Source organism: Tenrec ecaudatus, chromosome 5 (genome assembly GCF_050624435.1).
Source record: "Tenrec ecaudatus isolate mTenEca1 chromosome 5, mTenEca1.hap1, whole genome shotgun sequence".
NCBI classification, from domain to species: domain Eukaryota; kingdom Metazoa; phylum Chordata; class Mammalia; order Afrosoricida; family Tenrecidae; genus Tenrec; species Tenrec ecaudatus.
Genome location: NC_134534.1, coordinates 75,710,506 through 75,717,500, shown reverse-complemented (window position 1 = coordinate 75,717,500; position 6,995 = coordinate 75,710,506).

Here is a 6,995-nt window from a genome sequence, read left to right as displayed (position 1 = left end):
AATTTCTTCATCGCTAGTTTTTGATATTGGTACATAAATTTGAATAATAGTTGTATTGATTGAATTTCTTTGAAGGCAGAGAGATATAATCTGATTACAAATAATATTGTATTTCTTGGTGGATTTAGCAAGATCATTTCAGACAATGAATGCCACACCATCCCTCTTGATTGTGTTATTTCTGGCATAGTAAACTCAATGGTTTTTATTATTCAAATTGGTCAATACCATTTTAGCTCACTAATGCCTATGATATCGATCTTTATGTATACCAATTCATTTTTGACCCTTCCAATTTTCCTAAGTTCTTACAGTCCATATTTTAATAATTAGAAGAGTTCTGCATCTGTTTTTCTTTACCTTACGTCAGACCACATTAGCAAATGAATTCCTCAAGACTCCACTCCCCCAAGCTTTACAGGGCTCATGTCACCGTAATTGGGTCCCCTCCAAGAAATCAACTCGTCTTCAGTCACATTTCAGTATTTGAAAACACTTCGAAGGTAAGCTTACCGTTTTCAGTGGGGACACAAGATCTTCGTTGGCTGTTCTTAGTCTGTAAGCTCTGTCAAACTTTGTTCTCTGTGGGCAACCCTGCTGGCCTTTGAAATATCAGTGATTTAGCTTCCAGCATCAATCAGCCAAGAAGGCACCACCGGATAACAAACTGACAGATGGGTGGATATTTTTGATAGGTTGCTGTAATCTACACAATCAAATGCTTTGCAATAAAACAGAAATACAAATCTTTAAGTATCCTCTTCTTTGAGCCAAGATCCGTCTGTCTCCAGTAATAATAACTTTGGTCCATGTCCTCTTATGAGATTGAATTAAATTTCAGGCAACTCCTTGTCTAGGTACTACTACAAACTTTTAAAAATTATCTGCAGCCAACTTTTACTTGCTGTGATATTAATTATATTATTTGATTCTGCATCCTGCATTCTGTTGGGTCACCCATCTTTGGAATGGGTCTAAATAATGTTTTTTTTCTAGTCAGTTGGCCAGGTAGCTGTCTTCCAACTCTCTTGGGATACACTAGAGAGTGCTTCCAGCGCTGTATCAGTTTGTTACAGCATTCTAACTGGTATTCTATCAATTCTAGAGCTTTATTTTTCTCTAATACCTTAAGTGCATGTTTTAGTCTGGGTAGACTAGAGAAGCAAACTCATAGACACTCATATGTGTATAAGAAAGAGCTTTATATACAAGAACAGTTGAATATTGGGAAAACATCTTAGTCCAGTCCAGTTCAAGTCCATAAGTACGATATTAGCCCATATGACTGATACCAATCTACAAAGGTTTCTTCAGACTCAGAACACATGAAATGACACCAAATGCAGGAAGATCACAGGCTAATAGGGGGAAAATCTTACGGATCCTGTGGCAGTGTAATCATCTCAGCAATGGCAGGGGTCTCCACGTGGCTTCTCCAGCTCCAGGGGTCTGGCTCCTTTGGCTTCTCTCCATGTGTCCTCTCCATAGGGATGTCTTGTAGGGAGTGGGTCTAGAGAGAGTGTGTCCTGCCTCCAAGGAGGACTATCAGAGCCCCCAGAATCCTCAGGAGAAGACCATGCCCACTCAAAGACCACTTTGGTTATGACCTGAAAAACAGGCTAGCCTTCACCCCTTCACTCTAATCCTCTCAAATTGACAACAGATTGTTCAACTACCCCAGTGCAGGTTCAACTTCTTCCTTTAATAACATCATTTTTGGGGGTTTCTTTTTAGGGTACCTCTAGAAATGGTTGATAATTGGTTATTCTTTTCTGGTAAATTAGCTACATATTCTTTCAATCTTCTTTTGATGTTTCCTCTAGCATTCAATATTTCCTTTATAGAATTGTTTGATATTGCAACCCAAAGTTGATTTTATTTTTCAGTTCTTTTAGCTTGAGATTTGCTGAATGGGTTCTTCCATTTCACTTTACTAACTACAGCTCTTTGTACATTTTATTAAAGGCTTTACTCTGTCTTTTCAATTTTGGTTTTGAAAATTTCTGCTCAAGCTTTTTACTTTACCATACCTTCCTTAGCTTCCCTAACAGCATTACACAGAGGAGCAAGTTTCAGAGTCTGTTGTGACACCTATTTTGGTCTTTTTTTCTGTGTGTTTTTGTAATTACCTTTGATATATGATGTCCTTGATGTCATCTCACAACTTCTCTGGTCTTCAGTAAGTCAAATTTGTGTATTATATGCTCTCTAAATTCAGGTGGGATATGTTCAAGGTCATACTTTGGCTCTAGTGAATCTATTTTAATTTTTGTTAGCTTAAACATGAACTTACATGTGAGCAATTGATAGTCTGTTCCACAATCATACTCTGACTTGATTTGGTTGATGATATTGAGGCTCTCTGTTGTCTCTTCTCAAAGATGAAGTTACTTTTATTCCTCTGTATTCCATCTATGATCTGCATGTGTATCGTCACCTGTTTTGCTGTTGAAAATTATATTTGCAATGCATAAGTAATTGGTTTTACAAGTTTCTACCATATAATCTCCATCTTTGTTTCCATCACATAGCCTATATTTTCCAAGTACAGAACCTCTCTTTGTAACTAACTTCCAATTTACACATTCCAATCACTAGCAATTATCAATGCATCTTGATTACATGTTTGATCCATTTCAGATGAAATAGATTATTCTTCAATTTCTTCATTACTTGTTTTAATAGCTGGTGTGTAAATTTGAACAATACTTTTATTTCTTGGTCTTCTGTTTTCAATGTATAGATATTATCCTATCAAAGACAGCATAATACTCCAAGATACACTCGGAAAGATTCTTTCTGATGATGAGTACAAAGCCATTCCTCTTCACTTTGTCATTCCTATGGTGGTGTTCCATAAGACTCTAGGGTTCAAAATTGTCAAGACCTGTCCTTTAAGCTCTTTAATGCCTAGGATATTGATCTACATGTGTTCTGTTTTATTTTCAATTTATTTCAATATGACTTCCAATATACCTAGATGCATACTTTGTGCGTTGATTTTCGAATTATCAATGGATGTTTGCAGCTGTTTTCTCTTATTTTGAGTTGTGCTCCATTAGAAAGCTGTGAAAGCTTTTCTCCTGCCAGTATTTTTGTAATATATAATTTTAAATAATTTTGAAAATTCTTTAATTGTACTAGTGTTAAATTGAGTTAATATTCATTACATTTTAAATTTATACATATTTATTTTTACACAGATACACAGAACATATGTATATTTTATGTGTATATGTCTTTTATATATAAACACAAACTTGTATATACATACATATGTATGTATGTGAGTGAGTATATACATTTTGCCACACAAATGAGTGTATGATAAGATATAAAACAGATATTTTAACAATTTTATTGGTGTACATTCATTAATCAAAGTTTTTATATATTATAGCTAAAAGATAATGGACTTTATTTTAGATTTTTAAGAACTTGAATATCAATTATCATAGAGAAAATGATTGTTTTCTTTGCTGTTAAAGAAAGTGTTCCTTTAATACTAGATGTGAGATTTAATTCATTGTGAAATTTGAAGGCAAAGGATTGACAAAATAAATTCCTGACTTGTCATCCAAATCACGTTGGAAAAAGTTAAAGATTAATATACGTTGTTAAGTAACTCAAATATTGTGCCCAGTGAGCTGTGATAAACTTCTGAGAGTTTTAAAACTTTGTGGTAAGTTACAAAAGAATTGTTTCCATTTCATATAGAGAAAAGGATTCAAGTAGTGTTAATTTAATATGTCATAAATTAGATAAAACATATTTTCATATCAAAAGAATTTTCAAGTTTTGAGAGGGAAAATATTTGTTGATGAGGTTATGTCATAATTTTATAATTATGTTGCTAATTTAGTTGTAATTTCATATCCTGTAAATCTAATTACAGAACAATATTTTTGTTTACCCTTGTATATTTGTATAATATGAGTTGATTCCAAACACTTGTAGAAAAATAATTAAAATATAAAAATAAAATACATAAATTTTACCTTTCAACCTAAACTCCATCAATGTTAAGACACAATTGTTTGTTTACCTTCAAGCCTTTAAACCCCAGACACTATATCTTTTTGATAGCCGGGCATCATCAGCTTTCTTCACCATGTTTGCTTATGCACACATCTGTCTTGAACGATCAAGTTGGGAAGGTGGGTACCATGGAATGACCGTTTAGCTGAGCAAGGTGCTATTGTATTGAGAGAGTGAGCACGAGGAGGTCCAATGTCCACCTGCTACCCTTCTACTGAACCTATAAATGTATATACAAAGCACTATTCCCCCATAATCATAAATATATTTATATATGTACATGTCTGCATTTAGGTTTCTATGTATGCCCTTTGCCTCCTACTCCTTTCCTCTATTTCCTTACGCTTCCCTCCTGTTCCACTACCATGCTCAGCCTTCATTCTGGTTTCAGAAATTCCTCTCAGTTACCTTGCCCTTGGTCACCTTGGTGAGTTACCTTGCCGTTGGCCATCTCGCTCAGAAGCAGCAAAGCCCACAGAGAAGAAGCACACAGCCTAAGTGAATACAAGGTGTTGAAGGGATCAGGTAGCAGACACCAAAGAACAAAAAAAAAACATTGTGTGATCACCTTCCCCGCATAAATGCTGAAGACAAATGTGTGCATAAGTAAGTGTGGTAAAGAAGTTTGATGGTGCCCGCCCGGCTATTGAGAGATATAGCATCTGGGGACTTAAAGGTTTGAAAGTAAACAAGAGGCCATCTAGCCCAGAAGCAACAAAGCCCACGTGGAAGCAGCCCATGAACATGTGAGATCATGACGGGTCAAGGGGACCAGGTTTCAATCAAGAAAGGTGGGGGGGAAACATCATCGTAAATGAGGGGAGTGTATTATGGGGATCCAATGCCCATCTAACCTTCCTCTAATTCTTAAACGCTTATTTCTCCACCACCCCCACCACCCCCACCACCCCACCGCCGCCAACTATCATGATCCCAATTCTACCTTGCAAACCTGGTTAGACCAGAGGATGCACAGCGGTGCGGTTGGGATCTGGAAACACAGGGAATCTAGGACAGATGAGCCCCTCAGGACCAACGGTGAGAGTTGCGATACCGGGAGGGAAGGGGGCGGTAGAAAGGGGTAACCAATATCAGGGATCTACATATAACCTCCTCTCTTGGGGATTGGCAACAGAAAAGTGGGTGAAGGGAGATGCCGAGCGGTGTAAGAAAAGATAAAATAATAATTTATAAATTATTAAGGGTTCATAATGGAGAGGAGCGGGGAGGGACGGGAAGGAGAAAAAGGAAAATGAGCTGATTCCAGGAACCCAAGCAGAAGGCGAATTTTGAGAATGACGAGGGCAACAAATGTATGAGGATGCTTTGCTCAATTGATGTATGTATGAATTGTGATAAGTGTTGTATGAGTCCCAATAAAATGATTTTTAAAAGGACACAATTGTTTAACTACAGAATTCATAAAATGTGTGCATTGACATTTTCAGTTAGTATTCAGATGTTTAGACTCTTAATAATCTTACTATCCTTTTGTGTATACTTTGACTATATAACATAATGTCCCAAGATTATATATGAAACTTAAAATGTAATATTAATTATTATATTTAGAACTGCATTTTGTCTATCTTTATTAAAAAATTACTTTAGTTGTCTCCACATTAATCTTATAACTCACTCCCATCAGGTCTTTCAGGCTTATTTATTTATTTATTTATTTATTTATTCTCAGGTCTGTAGTTTTTAAGAAGCATTGCAAATTTGTCATTTCAAGACAAGATTTTCATTTAGTCTTGTTGACTGAACATGCTTGACAAAATGTTTAGACAAATCTAGACTCTGACATACAGACTTAAGACAAGGACTGTTTAATTTTCAAACATGGGTCCTATTAGTCTAGATCAACATTTCTGAGATTGTATGTAAAAAACTAACAGATTTATGTTTATCCAATTTGAATAGAACCCAGATTCACTATATAAGGCTGAGTAAACTAAAATAATTTTATGCAATTTTTATTAGAATATTTCTCATGGTCAATATTCTATTTTCTAGATACAGGCAACCATTGTTTTCTTTTCCTTTTTAAATGTAAGAATGACATTATGTTAACTACAGAATATCCTCTAGATTAGGGGGTGTTATGACACATGCCAAGGTTCATGCTAATTATGTTCAAAATTGTTTAAACTTTTCTGGCTCTAGACTCTAAAAATATGAATACCAAAATGACTGTAAAAGAAACAATTCTTAAAATTCCTTGGCATATTTTATACTATGCACCTTACCAGAAATTCAATTTGAGATAGTGGGAGGGTAGCTTTATGTCTCAGCGAAAGCAATTATATCTCTGTTGGTAGGGAAATGGGGAGGAGCAAGATTTCATTGGGGAAAATGCATAATAATACTTATGTGGATCCCAAGGGGAGAGTATGCTTGATACTGGGTTCCTGATTAGATGTTTTTGACTTAGCTTCAATGCTACTCTTGGTGATCCAATCCCTGTGTTCTAGATTACTGGGACTTTAGACTCTGTTTTTTTGAGGGGTACAGCACCCTTCACTGGCCACAGCACAAGGACTCCATGTGGAAACCCCACTAAGGGAACTGGATTTTACACAAGCTCACATGTAGTCATTGGAATTAAGGCAGAATCTCCTTAGTTTGAGAAGTAGGTTACTGCTGGTCCAAAGGCACAGAACTTGCAGGTGTTAAACTCTGATTACGATCCCTTGTCTTGAGGATTCACAATGAATGGTGGCCTGAAACTAGCATATGCTTACTATCTTAGTAACTTCCTTGCTTCCTGATGACATGTGTCAATCTGGTAGGCATGGTTATGTTGTGGTGAATGACTATTCTTGGACGATTTATTCTATCACCAACCTGTTGTTTGTGTAAATCGTGTCCAGTCACTTAAGAATTTAATCTATCCAAGTCAACAATTCATGTTGTACAGTTATTGTGGTTTATAGTTGGTATAATTTCCTTTTCTC